This window comes from Macaca mulatta, chromosome 5 (genome assembly GCF_049350105.2).
Source record: "Macaca mulatta isolate MMU2019108-1 chromosome 5, T2T-MMU8v2.0, whole genome shotgun sequence".
NCBI classification, from domain to species: Eukaryota; Metazoa; Chordata; class Mammalia; order Primates; family Cercopithecidae; genus Macaca; species Macaca mulatta.
The window spans coordinates 190,336,701-190,359,732 of NC_133410.1; the positions used below are offsets into that span (position 1 = coordinate 190,336,701).

Consider the following 23,032-nt stretch of genomic DNA (forward strand, 5'->3'; position numbering starts at 1 on the left):
CAAAGTGATGGGATTACAGGCTATGTTTTTTGTACAGGATCCTAACAGTATTTTTATCAACTACATTGAATATTTTATTCTTGAAGTAAACCTAATTTTTTCCCACTGACCTTTTTTCTTGATTTTTAAAAATTTTAGGACAAATTTTTTAACCTTTCATTTTATATTGGTTGTAGTATTTATTGCTGTAATTAATTTAGCAGAGAGATGTTCTCACACACTCATAAATTCATGAAAATAACAACTTCCATGGTGAAATTGTTCACACTTCATCACAGCCCAAATATGAGTTTATCTTCAAAATTTGAGGAGGATCTTAAATCTTCATTGATTTATGAGACCATTTTAAAGGCATCCTGATTGCCAATGCCAAAAATATTTTGGCTTCTTAGATTAATTTAGATTCAAAAATAGCTTAACTTGCTCTTCAAATTTAGTGGAAAAACTTTTTCCATTAAGAGTTTTAATTAACTAAAAATATGCCATTTTTCATCACTTTACCTGGTTATCATCTTTCAAAATTTCACAAAAACTTAAAGGAAAGTAAATAAATTTTGGCTCAAGATGTATTCAAATATTATTAGTTGAAAATCAGTATATTCTTTCACATATCATATATAAATATGATCCAATACCAAACATTCAGCAGTTCCAATACGTGTATTCGTTGTTTGTTTCCCATTTAAGATATGCCTATATATATCTCCAGTTCACAACAGACAAATCCAGAGATTTAGAATTTCAGTCTCGACTTGAAACTGACCCTCTTGCAATATACTCTTGAAGTCTCCAAGCCCCTTGAGTCCTCTTTTTCCTTCAGTGCAATTCAATAAACTCAATTCCACAAGCATTAATTGGGCCTCTGCTCTGTGTAAAGCACTCAGTGTGAAGTACAACAAAGAACAGGCTTCTGTCTTTCTCCTTCGTGATTTCACCACAGGAGAGACCTGCTCTCTTCCTTTCCCCTGGAGCACCAGAGCTGCCAGTAGTATCATTGAGAACAGAATTATAACATCTGGATATTGCTAGTTTCTTTATTCTCTCTCAAGTGGCAAATCAGCTCACTGAGAGGCACCTATTTCTGCCTGAGTTTTTGTGCACCTGCCCACGTATGCACACACTCCCATTTCCATCATTTTCTCCAAGGCGCGTAGACTTTCATATTTTTAACTTTCTTTCAGATGGGAGCCCAATTTTGAGGCACAGAGAGGAAACCAATGATGCTGACTTGCAGCAAACCTTCTCAATGATCAAGGGACAGGAAGAATTTGACACTAAGCTTCCTCCCCAAAATCATAGCCCTTCTGTAACTAAGAAACTTCTAATGGTGCGAGGGGTCCCACATGTATTCTACCTCTGTACCAAAAAAAATATATATGAACCTGTCTGTCATGATGAGTCAAAACTACTGGATGGAGTCACATGGCCAAAGTTACCTGGTGAGGTCACTCATGGAGTGACCATATCCACGATTCATGCCACCCTAGTAAGGATCTTGAAATAAATTTTACAATTCCTCTGCCACAAGGGAAAAACCCAACCAAAACCAAGCCTCTAGCCTGTCCCCTGGGACTATGCAGAATGGGATCCACCTTTGAGGCTAAATTCAATATTTGATCTCCCAAATGAAAGGAGAAGGCATCAGTGTTGGCCAAAACAGTTATTTAGATGAGCCTCTGATCCTGCCTACAAGAATTATTTTAGAGATTTCCAATGGAAATTACCCAATATGTCATGAGAGTCTATGAGCTTTATGATCTTTCTTCCATGGCATGTGCTCTATAATATTTGCAGATATTTACTGAAAATACTCACAGCTGAAAGCCCCTAACACACCCCTCACATCAGCACACACATTTCCACTTTCTTTCCAGCTGCCCGCTATATTTAAAATCATAGAATTTCACCGCGATGTTTTCCCACTTTTGGATCTTGTTTAGTGTAAAGTTATGAATTAAAATATAAAATACCAGCAAAAATACTGGGTATATCAGAGTCTTCAAATTATTATTATAAAGTAAATTTTTATGTTTTTATCAAGTTTTCACATCCTTCATTCCCCCCAAAAAAACTGCAAAAGGATTATTTAGCAAATTATTTTCCCCCGCTTCTGTAATGGGAATTTTCACTCCTATGACTTAGATAATATGTAACAAAGAAGCACATTACAGTACTGGATAGTGTAATCAAATTAGAGCCATATGATGCCAGACAGAAACGTATGGCTTTGCATAAAAATCTGGAAGTCCATATGTTCTCGATAAAGAGGTAAATGCATGTGCATGTGAGCACACACACACACACACACACACACACACTTCTATAAAATTTGGAGATAGGTATTTTTTATATCTTAAAAGAGCCAAAAAACCCTATTAAAAGAGCAGAAAATTTGTTTAAGTTCCTTGTAGATTCTGGATATCAGACCTTTGTCAGATAGGGAGATTGCAAAAATGTTCTCCCGTTCTGTAGGTTGCCTGTTCACTCTGATGGTAGTTTCTTTTGCTGTGCAGAAGCTCTTTAGTTTAATTAGATCCCATTTGTCAATTTTGGCTTTTGTTGCAATTGCTTTTGGTGTTTTAGTCACAAAGTCTTTGCCCCAAAGTATTATAAATCATTCTACTATAAAGACACATGCGCACGTATGTTTACTGCGGCACTATTCACAATGGCAAAGACTTGGAACCAACCCAAATGCCCATCAATGATAGACTGGATAAAGAAAATGTGGCTCATATACACCATGGAATACTATGCAGCCATAAAAAAGAATGAATTCATGTCCTTTGCAGGGACATGGATGAAGATGGAAGCCATCATACTCAGTAAACTAACACAGGAACAGAAAACCAAACACCACATGTTCTCACTCGTAAGTGGAAGTTGAACAATGAGAACACAGAGAGGGGAACATTACATACCAGGGCCTGTCAGGGGGTGGGGGGCAAGGGGAGGGGGAGCATTAGGACAAATACCTATTACATGTGGGGCTTAAAACCTAGATGATGGGTTGATAGGTGCAGCAAACCACTAAGGCACATATATATCTGTGTAACAAACCTGCACATTCCCCACATGTATCCCAGAACTTAAAGTAAAATAAAATTTCAGAAAGAGCAGAACATGATCCCCAAATGTAGTCATAAACACTCAGTTCCCATTGGTGCCTTGGTTTCTGAGACAAAGGACCATCAATGTTATCCAAACACACACATTTAGATATCCAAAGCATGTGCTCTTGGAGAAGCGGAAGTTTTTTTCACATGATACTGAGTGATGAGGTGAAGATTAACTGAAAGTAACATTCGTTGTAGAATATTTAAGAACATTGTGTTTTACAATCGGTATTGATTTCAGCATCACCTGTATGAATATAACTTTTTAATTTTAAGTTTGGGGAAAAGCACTTCTATTCTTTCACAGTTTGGTTGCTTTATCCCATGAGTGGTTTCCTACTGAGGAAAACAGAAGGCCTTAATTTAGTCAGCAAATAGTCATTGGATGTCCCACCTAGTACTACAGATCCTATTTATCACACTCTCTTAAGGAAGCATCTATATTGCTTTAGGATCTACTTACTTTCTGATTCCAAAAAAAAAAAAAACCCAAAAAACAAAACTCAATTTCTGAATTAGTTTTTATGTGTGTATATATATTTGCTATAGATTGTTCAACTCTTCCACCAATTTGAAGAAAAAAACAACCTTGGAGGAAAGAACATTTACCTTCTCACTCTACAGTTAAACAGTGTCCAGAATTGTATTATGCATACAAAAGGTGCTCTGTAAAAGTCTGCATTTCTAAGAAACAAGTTCAACAGCTGATGCTTGTGACTGTTCCTGTCCCCTCCTTTTCTCGCCTAGAGATAGGAATGACTGGTAACAATTCCAACTTCATTAGGCGATACTCACCTCTGGCCCAGCCTGTCATCTCTCCAACGGAACACATCATCCCTAATCAACTCAAACCAATTACTGTGTGACTTTGGGTAATTAACCTCCCTGTGTCTCAGTCTCAACTTCTGTAAAGTGCAGGACTTGCAAAATATTGCTGCTAAGGTTCTTCCATACCTAAAACACCTTTGGTCTAAAAATACATCACCTTGGGGAGCAAGCTTCCTTCCGTGCAAGTCAAGATTTGAATGCAACCTGGGGTCCTGCGGAGGGCCCCTCCTGGTTCTACCCCTAATGTGCTGGCTATACCTTCTCTTCTGACTGATGCATCCTCATTCTGGGCCTGACCACTATGTGTGTTACCCAGGGCTCAATCCTCCTGCCTCTTCTTTTTTGTTCTACACTCGAGTCCTTGATGAGTTCCATGGTTTTAGATGTTGTCTCTACAAAACAATGATTTCCATTTATATCTCTAGCGCCAGCCTCTCCCTTGAACTCCAGATATGTATATAACTGTCCATTCAACATCTCCTCTTGGATGTTCTTTGGGCATCTAAAACTCAAATTGAAAACTGAGCTCTTCATATCCACTTCCATATTTACTGCAAAAACTGTTAATACTCTTAGTATCAAGATCTCTTCCGAAGCCTGCAGCCCCAGAGCGTCCCCACGATCTGACTGTTTCACATCCTCCATCGCCACCACCTTTGGATGCAATCCACTATCATTCCTCACATCATCTACGGAGGATCTAACACCCTCCTGACTCTCTCCTGCTTCTTCTCTTTCTTCCCCAGAGCCTATGACCCACCTAACAGCCTTTTAGAACTAAGCGGATCATGTAACTTACATGATTAAAATATTCTAAGGATAAACACTTGAGGCGATAGATGCCCCAGTCACTCTGATTTGATCATTATCCATTGTATGCCTGTATCAAAACATCACATGTACCCCATAAGTATATAAAACTAGTATGTGCCCATGCTAATTAAAAATAAAAAAATCCAAAAACCGATTCCAAGATTTTCTGATCACAATTAAAGTGTTTATGTATGGCCTACAAGGCCTAAAGGGATGTGACCCCTGGAAAACTCTCAAGTCTCTGTCACTCGCTCACTGGTCTCTTTGTCACTGTTCACAACACTCTGTCCTGGCTGCCAGCCATGTCCCTCCCTCAAACGCTCCATGATTCTCTCCTTCACTGCATCCAGGTCCCTGCTGGAGAACCATCTCTTTGTTCCAGGCCATATAAGATAGTGATATGGTTTGGCTCTGTGTCCCCACCCAAATCTCATCTTGCAGCTCCCATATTCCCACGACGTGGGAGGGACCACGTGGGAGATGACTGAATTGCGGAGAGGGTGGGTCTTTTCCCATGCTGTTCTCGTGACAGTGAATGGGTCTCACGAACTCTGATAGTTTTAAAAATGGGGTTTCCCTGCACAAGCTCTCTTTGCCTGCTGCCATCCATGTAAGATGTGACTTGCTCTTCCCTTGCCTTCTGCCTTGATTGTGAGGCCTCCCCAGCCGCATGGAACTGTAAGTCCAAAAAATCTCTTTCTTTTGTAAATTGCCCAGTCTCAGGTATGTCTTTATCAGCAGCATGAAAACGGACTAATACAGATAGTACATGCTCCTGTGTTTTCTCTATTCTTCTGCCTTGGCTTATTTTTTAGAGCACATATTGTTCCTGGCATAATTATGCATATTTCAGTATGTATTTGTTATCTCCTTCACTTACTGGTGGTAAGCCTTCATCAGATCAGGGACTAGATTTGCTTTGTTTACAATATAGATACCAAGTATCTACAACAGTGCCAGACACATAGTAGGCATCTAATAAATATGTATTAGACCCAGACTCTCAGTCTTGATTCATGAGTTCCAGCTGCTGGGCAAATATAACTTGAGCTGCTGAGGTGATCCCATGGAAGAGCTGAGTTCTAAAGGATTTCCTAATGTCATACATTATAGAGATAGTAACAACACCTACCCACTATGTGGCAGATAATGAGCTCAGCTTTTTTTTTTCCTGGCTCTTTTGAAGATGTTTTCTTTTACATGAACTACTATGAAAGAAAAAATTAAATAACACATCGAAATGTTTAATATGTTTTGATGTTTTCATATGATATATTATTTATTTATTTATTCATTCATTCTGTCACCCAGGCTGGAGTGCAGTGGCACAACCACGGCTCACCTTAAAAGCCTAATATGCTTCCTAATTCTCTTGATTAGTTAGCATTGACAAGTCAACTTGAAATGGCTAGAGAGAGTCTACCAGGTCATCATCAGTCTACTCTTCCTCCTCCTGTCTGTATTTCTTTGAGACATCATCATTATCTTCCACAGCCTTTCCTTTTCTTCGCAATTACATTAAGTGCAAGCTCAGCAGAATGACATTGCTCCAACTTTGGCTTCAGAACAGCAGTTTCTTCAGATCTGGGTGGTACATACTTTTTTACTCAATTTCTCCTGCTTTTCATTATATCTAGTAACTGTGACAAGCAAGTTCTGTTCTCTCTCAAAACCAGACTGTCCAATAAACAACTAACTTTCCATAGTAATTCCAGCCCTGAAGGCACTAGATAAAATGGCAGGCAGGGCAATTTGGGAAGGTGTGTATAAATGGTAAGCAGCAATCAATGTGATTCTATTAAGAAGTTCATCAACTGTTTTCCTCAAAATGTCTGGATTCTCCAGCATTGCATAGTAAGTCTGTGAGGAAGCACTCCAGTGGTCTATAGGGGTTGTGGACAGTCAGATGGAAATGTAAGTTGCTGTATACAATGTAGTTCATATTCCAAACTCTGTTCAAGTGTCTCCTCCTGTCTGAGAGAACTCTCCCAAAGGTTTCCAACAAACTGGGGACTAGATACATTCAGTTTATCTACGTTGTAGGCCAGAAATGCACGCGTGAGCATTATTATCTGGGAGTGATAGTTATTACTTATTTCCCTTATTTAATCCTCAAGAAAAAGCTACCTCAGATTCTCCTTTTGAGATGAGAAACCAGAAGGATGGGCTTTACAGTTAAGAAGTAAGTGATGAAGCACAGACTGCATGTGCCTAAGTTTCTCTCTTTAACACAGAGCACAAAGTCAAATGCCAATAGGGCCAAGCCATATTGAAAATGAGGAATACAGTTTGGGAATCACCCAGTGTCCTTTCTTGCTTTTTCTTGTTTCTTGTTTTTGTTTTTGTTTAGAGATGGGTCTTGCTATCTTGCCCAGGCTGGACTGGAACTCCTGGGCCCAAGCGATCCTCTTGCTTCTGCCTCCCAAGTAGCTGGGACTACAGGCGTGTGCCACCACTGTTCTAGGCTTCTTCTTGCTTTCTTTTGTCAGCTCACTTTTTTATTTTTTATTTTTTGAGATGGAGTCTCACTCTGTTGCCCAGGCTACAGTGCAGTGGCACAATCTTGGCTCACTGCAACCTCCGCCTCGTGGGTTCAAGCGATTCTCCTGCCTCAGCCTCCCCAGTAGCTGGGATTACAGGCACCCGCCACCATACCTGGCTGATTTTTTGTGTTTTTAGTAGAGATGGGGTTTCACCATGTTGGCCAGGCTGGTCTCGAACTCCTGACCTCAGGTGACTTGCCTGCCTCTCCACCCAGCCTGTCAACTCACTTTTAATAGAAATCAGAGTGCAGATAGTATTTCTCTGTCATGAAAAAAACGGTATAGTCACTAATTCATGATGATGCTTCAAAGTAAGGGTGCGACAAGGAGCCAGGAGGACTCTGGCAAGTTGGAGTATATAGGCAAATCCTGAACGGGAAGCTCCCACATGTCCCTAGCCAGTCACTGCCATCAAGTAAGACTGGCCCAGAGTAGCCAAATCTTCCACTTCCTCAAAAGAAACTAGAAATTCAGATTTTTATGTGAAATATCCCAAGGTTTTAAATGTTAGGTAAACATGGACAATCACCAGAGACCATAGAAGGCTTGTCTGAAGGCCGGGACACAGAGACATGTCAGCCCACAGACACCCTGGCTGTAAATCCTGGCCAGGGTCCTGTGCTGGGTATTACAGTGAAAGGATGAGATGTGGAGAAGGGAAGAAGGAGAGAGGGTGACATGCGAGACAGCTCAGAGATACATCATAAGGAAGGAAGGAAAGGCAAACACAGCGCCATTGCCCTATGGGATCATCACCCCACAAGCTCTCAGAGGAGGGAGAATTACTCCCATCTGGGGCAGCCAACGCAGGAATCATAGATCTGAGCAGACCCTGAAAGAGGCCAAGTGCTTGAATGAGTAGAAAGGTACCTCCATGTTTCAAGATTCAGACAAAACAATGAAAGTGAAATGTTCTGAAATGCATGAGACACTGTACACATTTAAAGAAGTATTTCCTATTTACAAAATAGAGCTGGCATCACATATGAAGTTTATATTGTCTATTTCTTGCACATAAGGGTTTGTTACCATCTTATTAAGACAACGTGTATTTTTGACTAGAGTGCTGAGCTATACAAGTTCTATTTTTAAATCAAATGGTTGTATGTGTATATTTCATACCTGGGAGTGCAAGTCACTGTATCTGTCTTATTCCATCCTTTCTTCCTTTGCATTTATTTATAGTTTCTTTGCTGAAAAAAAATCAGTTGATTGTTACGTTGTTAGTTCCATAAAGGCAGTTTTGAAAATTCAATGTGCGCATATATTTTGAAGTGACTTTCAATAATTAGGGACTGATTTGAAATGTCTGGTAGTGAGAGTTTCCCTTTGACTTTCGGTAACCTTTCTGTCCTCAGTCTGGCAGCTGAAGGTTTTTGGTTTGTGGCTTTTAAAGTGGTGTTAAGGGACATATTTCTGCCTGAGAACAGAGCTGTCCACCCACACGTAGCCCAACTACACTATGCTCATGCAATTATAAATTAAATAATAATTTAATTTTAAAATATTTAAATTTAATATTTACATTCCATATTGGGCGATACATTTTAAAGACAGCAATTTTCTGATGAATGTTTTTAATTTTAAGCACTCTAATATAAGGAATAATAAAAATGACATTTTAGACTGTTCTGAATTTAGGAGCATAAATAGAGAAATTCGGGGCCTAGTTTTCAAGAATAGATGCTAACAGAATAAACAAAATTAAACCTGTCATTATATAAAATTTTTATTCGCCCTGTGCATGATATTTTAATATGCATTTTATGGAGTTTGTAGAAAGTTTCATTTTTCGTTTGGAGGAAAAGATAGTGTTACACAGTATAGGTGATAAATCAGGTTCTCATAGTTATGTGTGTGATCCTTAAAAGGTGAACGCACTAAATATACCTCAAAGACACAGCCATTAACCTTAAAGTGGATCGCAGATTTGACCTGTGGGAAAAAGAAGTGCAAGCGAGGTGTAGAGGTTTTTATTAATACTCCCACTATTTGGTTATAGGTATTCGAATATTTGAACATAACGTTTATAGGCTAGCTCCATAGAGCCTCCTGGAAATCTTTATTTCACTGGTTTTCCAACTTGACTTCTGCCTTCCGCCTCTGAATTCATTTCTTACTGTCGTACTACTGGCACCTAGAAGAATTTCTCTCGACTATTTTAACAAGCCTTCAGCTGGCTGTTTTCCCTACCTTATCAGTTCCCACTTACGTATCTTCACTCCTGTCATTAAGGCCATAAACAATGGAGTGAGTCAGACAGAAGTTTAAATTCCAGTTCTGCTATCATTTAGCCCTGTGTCTTTGTGAAAATTATTTAATCTCTGTGATTTTGAATACCTTTATTCATAAAATAAATACCTTCTCTGGTATTGTGGGGACTAAATCAGATGGGTCTATTCCCCACATCTTGACCACAGAATGTTTGTTGCCACGGATAAAGTCCCATACTGAAATGGGATGATTAGAGACACAGTCCCTCCTCAGCTCATCCAGCTCACCTTGGGTAAATCATTAGAATTCCCTAGGTCCAGCTGCCGCACCCAACAACTCAGGGGGCAGACGTGGTGACTCAGCCCAGCTGCTGTTCTTCCCGATCCACGTGCTCATTGCCTCCGCACAGCTGGGGAGAGTTTCCCCACCCACATCATACTATATTTGTTCATGGATCATGGTAATTATTTTTTAGATTTTAAAAAGCAATATGATGCAATGAACAAGAGATGCCTTCCAATCCTTTTATGCCTACACACTAGGTGTTCGAGGGCAAAGGAAACAGCAGGTACTTGATAAAACCTGATTACGTAAATATTCTCCCCAATACAGTGTATAGCATTAACCTACATAATACCAAATCACTACAAGCAGCACATCTTCTAGACTTAATTTCTTTGAGTCTATGACTGAATGTTGATATTCTTTGTACAACAAAACAATCTTTTATGTCAATATATCCACTGAGATTTTATAGAATTTTTTACATTTATTTCCAGGTTATATATTAGTTTTTTAAACAAATGTATACAAAAGAATATCAAAAAGTCTCATTATTATACTATTCATGTTGCTTTTGCTATTTTTATAAAGAAAATAAAATGTTTGCAAATGTAGACACATGTGTAACACCTTCCTGTCCTCAGTTATTCTATTCTAAGTTGGTCATTTTATCAGTTTTATGTTTTAGTCCAGAATATATCTGTGCATATATATAGCAGCCTATGTGCACATACATTCTTTTCTTATTTATACCTTATAACATGCTAAATAAGTGCTCTATACCTCACTTTTTGCTCTTTATAAAATATATATATAGGCCAGGTGCGGTGGCTCACGCATGTAATCCCAGCACTTGAGAGGCTGAGGAGGACAGATCACGAGGTCAGGAGTTCAAGACCAGCCTGGCCAATATGGTGAAACCCCATCTCTACTAAAAATACACCTGTAGTCCCAGCTACTTGGGAGGCTGAGGCAGGAGAATCACTTGAACCTGGAAGGCGGAGGTTGCAGTGAGCCGAGATTGTGCCACTGCACTCCAGCCTGGGCGACAGAGCAATTTTTTTCTTTTTAGACAGGAGTCTCACTATGTCGTCCAGGCTAGTCTGGAACTTTTAGGCTCGAGTAATCCACCTGCCTCAGCCTCCCAAAGTGCTGAGATTCCAAGTGTGAGCCACTGTGCCTGGCCTCACTTTTTACTCTTAATACTACTCCTTGGAAACATTTCCTTATAAGTTACGCAAAACCACACAACTTTTAAAAAGTGACTGCATAATATCCCATGATATGGCTATCTCATCATTTCCATTCTAGCTCCCTTTTCATAGTTTCCTTAGCTGTTTCCAGTTGTTGGCTATTGTCATTGCCATTGCTGCTTCAGTGCGCGTCCTTTTACTTTACATCTTGGAAAACTTATTTGAGTACATCCCAACTCTGTGATTAGGATCAAAAGGTATGTAAATTTATTTGTAGCTTATTTTATTTAAAAACTTTATAATCCTTTTTCATGTTTAACCCTCTCAAAATCACTGCCCATTTTACAGATGAGACAAAGTGGGTAATTTGGTCAGAACACATGATCAGTTAACGTGTAGAGACAAAATTAGCACTGAAACCTTCCTGCATTCTTCATTTCTCTTCTATCACTTCAAGCTGCATTTCCAATGAATTCCAAAGAAAAGGTCATCTGGAAAATTGGGTGTCTTCAATAAATGGATTAAGGTGGTGGTTGACAAACCTTTGAAGAACCACATGGAAAGAGATGCAAAGAAAGACACGCTGTGTTGTTTTTTTTCCCCCACAGACTGACCTCTTTGGAGTTACAATAAAGCCAAGCTTTTTTCTTTCCTTGTTTACCAGGTTCTATGAGAGAGAATAAAGAGAAAGATATTCATGTTGATGAAAATGATGACAGATAAAATGTGTTTGAAGGCTATAAAAACTCCTTACATCTGGAGCAGCTGGCAGCCTGGGATTGGACTCTACGGGGAGCTCATAGATATCTAATTTGAGCAATGGTTAAAAGTAAACTTGGGAACAGCTGATTCAGTGCAGTTATCTCTGGCTCTGGGAAGTTTTTGTGATGTTTAGAGGCTGGCACATAAAAATCCACATGACACATATTTGCTGAGTCTAATATCCTTATGAAAATGAACAGGGATGATTTACAGGAATATATTAGACACAGATGTTCTTATATAAACCAGGATATAACATGATATAGGAGGTAATGAGCCATTAAAATGGGCAGAAAATACTTGCTAATGTTTCAATAATTATGTACATTAAAATACACAAATAACATACAAATATCAGTGGCGTAGAAATCAATTAGATTAGATAAATTGTTAGTCATTCAGCAAATAATTATGGCCTACGACAAATAAGGCATCTTGCTACAAATCACAAGACACAGAATCTTTGTACCTCAAGTGTATTTCAGATCACACACGGGGGATACTGTCTCCAAAATGAAGAAACCTAGTACTTTAATGAAAGCAGAGACGAGGTGGGCTAGGGCCACAAAGCTATTTAAGCTATTGTGATTTTAAGCACTGGGCTGATCTTCAGCTCAAATTCCACATTGGAGCTTTCAGGAATGAGGAAGAGGAAAAGTCAAGGGAAAGTTGACAACTTAGTTGGATAAACTTACATGACAGGATTCTGATACGATAGGTCTCCAAGCTTCATTAGGAATTTTCATTCCAAGCTCTGATACATGCTGCCCTCATGATGCTTAAAATCTACAGAATATGATGAGCATACACAAACTTCTCTAATATGAAATGGTATAGTGATACATATGACGTGAGTCAATAAAATAAGTACAGCTAGAACAGTAGCAGCGGGGATGGAAAGAATGAAATGACTGAAGAACTGTTGCTCAGGAAGAAGCAACATGAGGGTTTTTAATATTAGTGCAGGTGGTCTGGTGCAGTGGCTCATGCCTGTAATCCCAACACATTGAGAGGCTGAGATGAGTGGATCACTTGAGGTCAGGAGTTCGAGACCAGCCTGGTCAACACAGTGAAACCCTGTCTCTACTAAAAATACAAGTTAGCCTGTAATCCCAGCTAATCTGGAGGCTGAGGCAGAAGAATCACTTGAGCCCAGGAGGTGGAGGTTGCAAAGAGCTGAGATCATGCCACTGCACTCCAGCCTGGGCCACAAAGCAAGACTATCTCAAAAAAGATTGTTGCAGGGAATGAAAGAAAAGTAAGAGGTGAAGCTCAGGATTTTGAATCTCTACTTGAGAGATAAGAAGAAAGGTGGCACTATTGGGCAAGATGCAAGGAAATGTGAGTTTGAAGTAGAGTTACCGCATGCTGAAGTCAATGAGCTGGCAGGGCTTCTGTGCAGAAATATCCAGCAGACCTTCGGAAATGCATAAATGGAGCTCTAAAGCAGTAACAGCACAAGGGTCACATGTTTGATTTTACTCTGCTTAGAAAGGATACTTGAATACATGGGTGAGGATAGGAATATATGCAAAACAACACAGAGAGGACAAGAAAATAGACCAAGATGAGCTGTCCATCTCACTGAAGCAGGAACCAATGCAGGAATGAAAGAATGATAAGGTTCATGAGCCACGTGTACTAACACAGAAGCCGAGACAGGAAGGCGATCTGAAAAGAACTGGATGATTTGAGATATAAAATGTACCTTGCAAACAAAGGAAGTTGAGGACTGAGAAAGTGCCATTGAATTTGGTCCTGTTGGAAGTAAATGCTCAGTGCTGCCAAGTGAAAATAGCACTTGGGCAAAAGTTTCTCAGCAAGGCAATTTAATTCTATAGAAGGGTGCATCTCGCGGATGGAGCAATGGCAAGAGCACACCAGACAAGAAAGGGGAAGGGGGTCTTATTCCTAACCCAGCTAGTCCCTACTGCTGTGTCTTTTCCCTATTGGCTAGTGTTAGACCGCAGAGTCTAAGCTAATTCCAAATGGCTATTTTAAAGAGAGCAAGGGTACGAGCTGGAGTGGTGGGGTGAGTAGTTTTGGTGAGAGGGACAGTTACAGAACAGGTGACTAAGGATACCTAAGGACAGAACAGGTGATAGAGGCTAGGAGGGGGTTGTTTACTGACACTAGGGGCAAGGAAGGTAAAGAACGAGGAAGTCAAACTTTAAAATGGAGAACAAAGAACAGGGAAGCTGAACATACTGACATATTGGTTCTTTGAAGAGGAACTCAGAACTCATTGTACTTAACAATTTTTCTCTCTCTTGAATTTTAAAGGAAGTTAACAGGCTAAACTTTGAAGAGGAATTTACTGTATCCTACAGTCCATAGGATGTGATTGGTGATATTCACACTTGAGCTTAGCCAGGAGGCTGAGAAGCAATGTGATTGGTGATGTTCAATGGAGAAGATGGTGGTAGAGCAAAAGCCAAATCACATCTTAGCCTTGTCTATTGCAATCACCTCTCAACTGCACTTTCTACTTCTAATCTTTCCTTTCTTCAACCATCCTTCTTTCTGCCCAAACTTATCTTTCTAAAAGTCAAATTTAGTGGTATCACTCCTTTGGTTAAAATGTTTTGATGGCTCCCGTTGCCTGAGGACTTCAAAGTTCTCCCAGTTGAGGTCACACTCAACTGATACCATTTGCTACAATCAACTGCATATTATTTGCCCTTCTTTAGCAGGTCCAAAGTTTTCACACCTTTTTCCTTTGCTAATGCTGCCCCTTCAAAATAAAATACCTCCTAATATCTACCAATGGCCTACAACCTATCTCAGGTGTCTCCTCCTGTGCAAGGACACCCCAATCCTCCAGGCAAAATGAATGCCTCCTCTCAATGCTTCCATAGAACTTTTCAGGGATTGCTATTGGGTTACTAGGTCATGTTAACTGAATAATGATTTTTTTATATATTGTGTCTCTCCTAATGTGGTACAAAACATACGACAGTATTATATTCATTCTTACCGCCCCAGTACCTAGCATTGTCCATACATGTTGTTTTTCATTACTTTTGAATGAACGAATGCATAAAATAGCTGCTAAAATATAAGATGTAGGAGGGGGGAGCAAGATGGCCGAATAGGAGCAGCTCCAGTCTCCAACTCCCAGCGCCAGCGACACAGAAGACCGGTGATTTCTGCATTTTAAACTGAGGTACTGGGTTCATCTCACTGGGGAGTGCCGGACGATCGGAGCTGGTCAGCTGCTGCAGCCCGACCAGCGAGAGCTGAAGCAGGGCGAGGCACTGCCTCACCTGGGAAGCGCAAGGGGGAAGGGAGTCCCTTTTCCTAGCCAGGGGAACTGAGACACACAACACCTGGAAAATCGGGTAACTCCCACCCCAATACTGCGCTTTAGGAAACAGGCACACCAGGAGATCATATCCCACACCTGGCCGGGAGGGTCCCACACCCACGGAGCCTCCCTCGTTGCTAGCGCAGCAGTCTGTGATCTACCGGCAAGGCAGCAGCGAGGCTGGGGGAGGGGCGCCCGCCATTGCTGAGGCTTAAGTAGGTAAACAAAGCTGCTGGGAAGCTCGAACTGGGTGGAGCTCACAGCAGCTCAAGGAAACCTGCCTGTCTCTGTAGACTCCACCTCTGGGGACAGGGCACAGTAAACTAAGACACACAGACACCTCTGCACAGACACAAACGACTCTGTCTGACAGCTTTGAAGAGAGCAGTGGATCTCCCAACACGGAGGTTGAGATCTGAGAAGGGACAGACTCCCTGCTCAAGCGGGTCCCTGACCCCTGAGTAGCCTAACTGGGAGACATCCCCCACTAGGGGCAGTCTGACACCCCACACCTCACAGGGAGGAGTACACCCCTGAGAGGAAGCTTCCAAAGCAAGAATCAGACAGGTACACTCGCTGTTCAGAAATATTCTATCTTCTGCAGCCTCTGCTGCTGATACCCAGGCAAACAGGGTCTGGAGTGGACCTCAAGCAATCTCCAACAGACCTACAGCTGAGGGTCCTGACTGTTAGAAGGAAAACTATCAAACAGGAAGGACACCTACACCAAAACCCCATCAGTACATCACCATCATCAAAGACCAGAGGCAGATAAAACCACAAAGATGGGGAAAAAGCAGGGCAGAAAATCTGGAAATTCAAAAAATAAGAGCGCATCTCCCCCGGCAAAGGAGCGCAGCTCATCGCCAGCAACGGATCAAAGCTGGACGGAGAATGACTTTGACGAGATGAGAGAAGAAGGCTTCAGTCCATCAAATTTCTCAGAGCTAAAGGAGGAATTACATACCCAGCGCAAAGAAACTAAAAATCTTGAAAAAAAAGTGGAAGAATTGATGGCTAGAGTAATTAATGCAGAGAAGGTCCTAAACGAAATGAAAGAGATGAAAACCATGACACGAGAAATACGTGACAAATGCACAAGCTTCAGTAACCGACTCGATCAACTGGAAGAAAGAGTATCAGCGGTTGAGGATCAAATGAATGAAATGAAGCGAGAAGAGAAACCAAAAGAAAAAAGAAGAAAAAGAAATGAACAAAGCCTGCAAGAAGTATGGGATTATGTAAAAAGACCAAATCTACGTCTGATTGGGGTGCCTGAAAGTGAGGGGGAAAATGGAACCAAGTTGGAAAACACTCTTCAGGATATCATCCAGGAGAACTTCCCCAACCTAGTAGGGCAGGCCAACATTCAAATCCAGGAAATACAGAGAACGCCACAAAGATACTCCTCGAGAAGAGCAACTCCAAGACACATAATTGCCAGATTCACCAAAGTTGAAATGAAGGAAAAAATCTTAAGGGCAGCCAGAGAGAAAGGTCGGGTTACCCACAAAGGGAAGCCCATCAGACTAACAGCAGATCTCTCAGCAGAAACTCTACAAGCCAGAAGAGAGTGGGGGCCAATATTCAACATTCTTAAAGAAAAGAATTTTAAACCCAGAATTTCATATCCAGCCAAACTAAGTTTCATAAGTGAAGGAGAAATAAAATCCTTTACAGATAAGCAAATGCTTAGAGATTTTGTCACCACTAGGCCTGCCTTACAAGAGATCCTGAAGGAAGCACTAAACATGGAAAGGAACAACCGGTACCAGCCATTGCAAAAACATGCCAAAATGTAAAGACCATTGAGGCTAGGAAGAAACTGCATCAACTAATGAGCAAAATAACCAGTTAATATCATAATGGCAGGATCAAGTTCACACATAACAATATTAACCTTAAATGTAAATGGACTAAATGCTCCAATTAAAAGACACAGACTGGCAAACTGGATAAAGAGTCAAGACCCATCAGTCTGCTGTATTCAGGAGACCCATCTCACACGCAGAGACATACATAGGCTCAAAATAAAGGGATGGAGGAAGATTTACCAAGCAAATGGAGAACAAAAAAAAGCAGGGGTTGCAATACTAGTCTCTGATAAAACAGACTTTAAACCATCAAAGATCAAAAGAGACAAAGAAGGCCATTACATAATGGTAAAGGGATCAATTCAACAGGAAGAGCTAACTATCCTAAATATATATGCACCCAATACAGGAGCACCCAGATTCATAAAGCAAGTCCTTAGAGACTTACAAAGAGACTTAGACTCCCATACAATAATAATGGGAGACTTCAACACTCCACTGTCAACATTAGACAGATCAACGAGACAGAAAGTTAACAAGGATATCCAGGAATTGAACTCATCTCTGCAGCAAGCAGACCTAATAGACATCTATAGAACTCTCCACCCCAAATCAACAGAATATACATTCTTCTCAGCACCACATCATACTTACTCCAAAATTGACCACGTAATTGGAAGTAAAGCACTCCTCAGCAAATGTACAAGAACAGAAATTATAACAAACTGTCTCTCAGACCACAGTGCAATCAAACTAGAACTCAGGACTAAGAAACTCAATCAAAACCGCTCAACTACATGGAAACTGAACAACCTGCTCCTGAATGACTACTGGGAACATAACGAAATGAAGGCAGAAATAAAGATGTTCTTTGAAACCAATGAGAACAAAGATACAACATACCAGAATCTCTGGGACACATTTAAAGCAGTGTGTAGAGGGAAATTTATAGCACTAAATGCCCACAAGAGAAAGCAGGAAAGATGTAAAATTGACACTCTAACATCGCAATTAAAAGAACTAGAGAAGCAAGAGCAAACACATTCGAAAGCTAGCAGAAGGCAAGAAATAACTAAGATCAGAGCAGAACTGAAGGAGATAGAAACACAAAAAACCCTCCAAAAAATCAATGAATCCAGGAGTTGGTTTTTTGAAAAGATCAACAAAATTGACAGACCACTAGCCAGACTAATAAAGAAGAAAAGAGAGAAGAATCAAATCGACGCAATTAAAAATGATCAAGGGGATATCACCACCGACCCCACAGAAATACAAACTACCATCAGAGAATACTATAAACACCTCTACGCAAATAAACTGGAAAATCTAGAAGAAATGGATAATTTCCTGGACACTTACACTCTTCCAAGACTAAACCAGGAAGAAGTTGAATCCCTGAATAGACCAATAGCAGGCTCTGAAATTGAGGCAACAATTAATAGCCTACCAACCAAAAAAAGTCCAGGACCAGATGGATTCACAGCTGAATTCTACCAGAGGTACAAAGAGGAGTTGGTACCATTCCTTCTGAAACTATTCCAATCAATAGAAAAAGAGGGAATCCTCCCTAACTCATTTTATGAGGCCAACATCATCCTGATACCAAAGCCTGGCAGAGACACAACAAAAAAAGAGAATTTTAGACCAATATCCCTGATGAACATCGATGCAAAAATCCTCAATAAAATACTGGCAAACCGGATTCAGCAACACATCAAAAAGCTTATCCACCATGATCAAGTGGGCTTCATCCCTGGGATGCAAGGCTGGTTCAACATTCGCAAATCAATAAACATAATCCAGCATATAAACAGAACCAAAGACAAGAACCACATGATTATCTCAATAGATGCAGAAAAGGCTTTTGACAAAATTCAACAGCCCTTCATGCTAAAAACGCTCAATAAATTCGGTATTGATGGAACATACCTCAAAATAATAAGAGCTATTTATGACAAACCCACAGCCAATATCATACTGAATGGGCAAAAACTGGAAAAATTCCCTTTGAAAACTGGCACAAGACAGGGATGCCCTCTCTCACCACTCCTATTCAACATAGTGTTGGAAGTTCTGGCTAGGGCAATCAGGCAAGAGAAAGAAATCAAGGGTATTCAGTTAGGAAAAGAAGAAGTCAAATTGTCCCTGTTTGCAGATGACATGATTGTATATTTAGAAAACCCCATTGTCTCAGCCCAAAATCTCCTTAAGCTGATAAGCAACTTCAGCAAAGTCTCAGGATACAAAATTAATGTGCAAAAATCACAAGCATTCTTATACACCAGTAACAGACAAACAGAGAGCCAAATCAGGAATGAACTTCCATTCACAATTGCTTCAAAGAGAATCAAATACCTAGGAATCCAACTTACAAGGGATGTAAAGGACCTCTTCAAGGAGAACTACAAACCACTGCTCAGTGAAATCAAAGAGGACACAAACAAATGGAAGAACATACCATGCTCATGGATAGGAAGAATCAATATCGTGAAAATGGCCATACTGCCCAAGCTAATTTATAGATTCAATGCCATCCCCATCAAGCTACCAACGAGTTTCTTCACAGAATTGGAAAAAACTGCTTTAAAGTTCATATGGAACCAAAAAAGAGCCCGCATCTCCAAGACAATCCTAAGTCAAAAGAACAAAGCTGGAGGCATCACGCTACCTGACTTCAAACTATACTACAAGGCTACAGTAACCAAAACAGCATGGTACTGGTACCAAAACAGAGATATAGACCAATGGAACAGAACAGAGTCCTCAGAAATAATACCACACATCTACAGCCATTTGATCTTTGACAAACCTGAGAGAAACAAGAAATGGGGAAAGGATTCCCTATTTAATAAATGGTGCTGGGAAAATTGGCTAGCCATAAGTAGAAAGCTGAAACTGGATCCTTTCCTTACTCCTTATACGAAAATTAATTCAAGATGGATTAGAGACTTAAATGTTAGACCTAATACCATAAAAATCCTAGAGGAAAACCTAGGTAGTACCATTCAGGACATAGGCATGGGCAAAGATTTCATGTCTAAAACACCAAAAGCAATGGCAGCAAAAGCCAAAATTGACAAATGGGATCTCATTAAACTAAAGAGCTTCTGCACAGCAAAAGACACTACCATCAGAGTGAACAGGCAACCTACAGAATGGGAGAAAATTTTTGCAATCTACTCATCTGACAAAGGGCTAATATCCAGAACCTACAAAGAACTCAAACAAATTTACAAGAAAAAAACAAACAACCCCATCAAAAAGTGGGCAAAGGACATGAACAGACATTTCTCAAAAGAAGACATTCATACAGCCAACAGACACATGAAAAAATGCTCATCATCACTGGCCATCAGAGAAATGCAAATCAAAACCACCATGAGATACCATCTCACACCAGTTAGAATGGCGATCATTAAAAAGTCAGGAAACAACAGGTGCTGGAGAGGATGTGGAGAAATAGGAACACTTTTACACTGTTGGTGGGATTGTAAACTAGTTCAACCATTATGGAAAACAGTATGGCGATTCCTCAAGGATCTAGAACTAGATGTACCATATGACCCAGCCATCCCATTACTGGGTATATACCCAAAGGATTATAAATTATGCTGCTATAAAGACACACGCACACGTATGTTTATTGCAGCACTATTCACAATAGCAAAGACTTGGAATCAACCCAAATGTCCATCAGTGACAGATTGGATTAAGAAAATGTGGCACATATACACCATGGAATACTATGCAGCCATAAAAAAGGATGAGTTTGAGTCCTTTGTAGGGACTTGGATGCAGCTGGAATCCATCATTCTTAGCAAACTATCACAAGAACAGAAAACCAAACACCGCATGTTCTCACTCATAGGTGGGAACTGAACAATGAGATCACTCAGACTCAGGAAGGGGAACATCACACACCGGGGCCTATCATGGGGAGGGGGGAGGGGGGAGGGATTGCACTGGGAGTTATACCTGATGTAAATGACGAGTTGATGGGTGCAGCACAGCAACATGGCACAAGTATACATATGTAACAAACCTGCACGTTATGCACATGTACCCTACAACTTAAAGTATAATAATAATAAATAAATTAAAAAAATATATATATAAGATGTTTGGGAATGGAGAGAGCTGAGCATGTTTGAAGGCAGAACAGAAGGAATAAGTCAAGGGAAACGATGGCTAACGCTGAGAGAGGGAAAGGAGGAGATAATTAATGGAGCTACATCCCGAAGAAGACGGGATGAATGATGTAAATAACAAAGATGGTGAAGTGAGACTTGGGAAGAAAAAGAGACAAATTTTCAACTGAACCAGGAGACTGTGGACAGGAGACCATAAGTGAATTGACGATCATTGAGCCCCTTTTATCCACCAGGTACTGGGATAGGTTATGTATCTTTGCTCATTACTTAGCATTACAAGCCTTGTAACCTGTCCCTTTACAGATGATCAGGCCAAATTGAAGGGTTTTAGAGTTTGGTTTTAGTCACATAAGTCAAGTTCGAATCCTGGGCCATTTTCTCCCAGTCTCCTGCTTTTTCCATGAAATAAAAATTGTCAGTGGTTGGAGGCCACACTAGGAGATCAGGAGGACAAGGCACTTTCCACTGTTAGAAGGCAAAATTAAAATGACTTAGAGTGAGTCTGGGCTGGATTCGTAGATAAGTGAAGCCAGAATGCTGCTTACATTCACATAGGCATTTTCATCCTGCTCCTTTACCAGTTTGGGCTGAGAAAGAAAAGGCCACTGTTATGTTTCAGAGTTTCAAGAATCTTCTGAATGTTTCCAGCACTTTCCCTCGGATTCAGGAAGACTGTATTAGATACTTTGTTCCACAAATACCGACGAAGCACATGCTATTATGTGCTCAGCATGAGGAATTTCTTACGAGATATCAAATAAGAGTCAGACATAGTCCTTAAGGAAAAGATATTTTAATGGAACTTTGATAGAAAGAAAATCACTATTCCATGAAGAGAATATTATACATGCTGTAAAAGTGATTCAAAGAAAAAGATGAGACAATAATTGATCTGAATCTAATGATATATTTGAAACAGATTATATATTAAACCACGAAGGCAGAATAGGCATTCCATCAGAAAGAAAGGAATAAAGGAAAGGAGAGAGGAGAACAGAGAGGGGAGGAGAGGAGGGAAGAGGAGAGGAGAGGAGGGGAGAGGAGACGGGAGGGGAGGGGAGGGGAGGGGAGGGGAGGGGAACAGAGAACTTTGACTGTGAGGGACAGAAAGGTGGTTCAGGGAGCCAGAGGTAGTCCAGTGTGTATCATTGGAAAAGGCAAAAATTAAACACTATGAGTAACGTGTACAATTTTGAGTTACAGGCTAAGAGATTATTAAGATCCATACCCAGCAGGCACTAGGGAGCCACTGAGGGTTGAAGAAAACTCCAATACAGGCAGTGTGATTTTACAGATTTGGGTCAAGTTTATTCTTCAAGTAAAATCCTTCTGTGGCTTCTCACCACCATTAGAATAAAGTCTAAAATCCGTATCAGGCCCCTTCACGTCATGTATCACCTGATTTCAACCAAGCAGATTTTTAACTCATGATGGTGCCTCAGCCCTCCCAGCCCAGGGGTTTAACATATTCTGTCCCCCAAAAAGACTCTCTCCCCTTCTTCCCTTGGGAAATGCCCCACTTTCTCTCAAATCTCATCATACACATCACCTTCTCAGGAAGAAATTATCCTCTGATATTCTAGGCTAGATGAGTTCCCCTAGTTATACCTTCAAGGCAAACTGTCCTTTCCAACATCAAATTAGAATTGTAATTCTATACATATTTGGATCATTACTTGGTAATGCCTGTCTGCCAAATTAAACTGTAAATTCCATGAAAGCAGGAACTATGTAAAACCGGCTAATAAACATTATCTCCGTGTCTAACACAGAAGAGTAATACATAAATCAGCTCAAGCCTATGAATGGTTGAAAATGACTTATTTGATGTGAGGCCCTGAGATGAAAAGACAAGGAAGCTGTTAGACATCTAGAAAAAGGGTTGTTGAAAGTATGACACAGATAGAAATGGAGAGCTGTGTTTGAGATGTATTTTACGAGTAGAAGCAGGCCAGGCACGGTGGCTTACACCTGTAATCCCAGCACTTTGGGAGGCTGAGGGGGGCAGA

At 40.4% G+C, this 23,032-nt stretch overlaps 1 pseudogene; it reads right to left on the reverse strand.

Annotated features, from left to right (window-relative positions):
* Positions 1–6,165: 6,165 nt before the first annotated feature.
* LOC100427605 (cyclin-H pseudogene) overlaps positions 6,166–23,032 on the reverse strand; it is a 32,516-nt pseudogene continuing 15,649 nt past the window's right edge.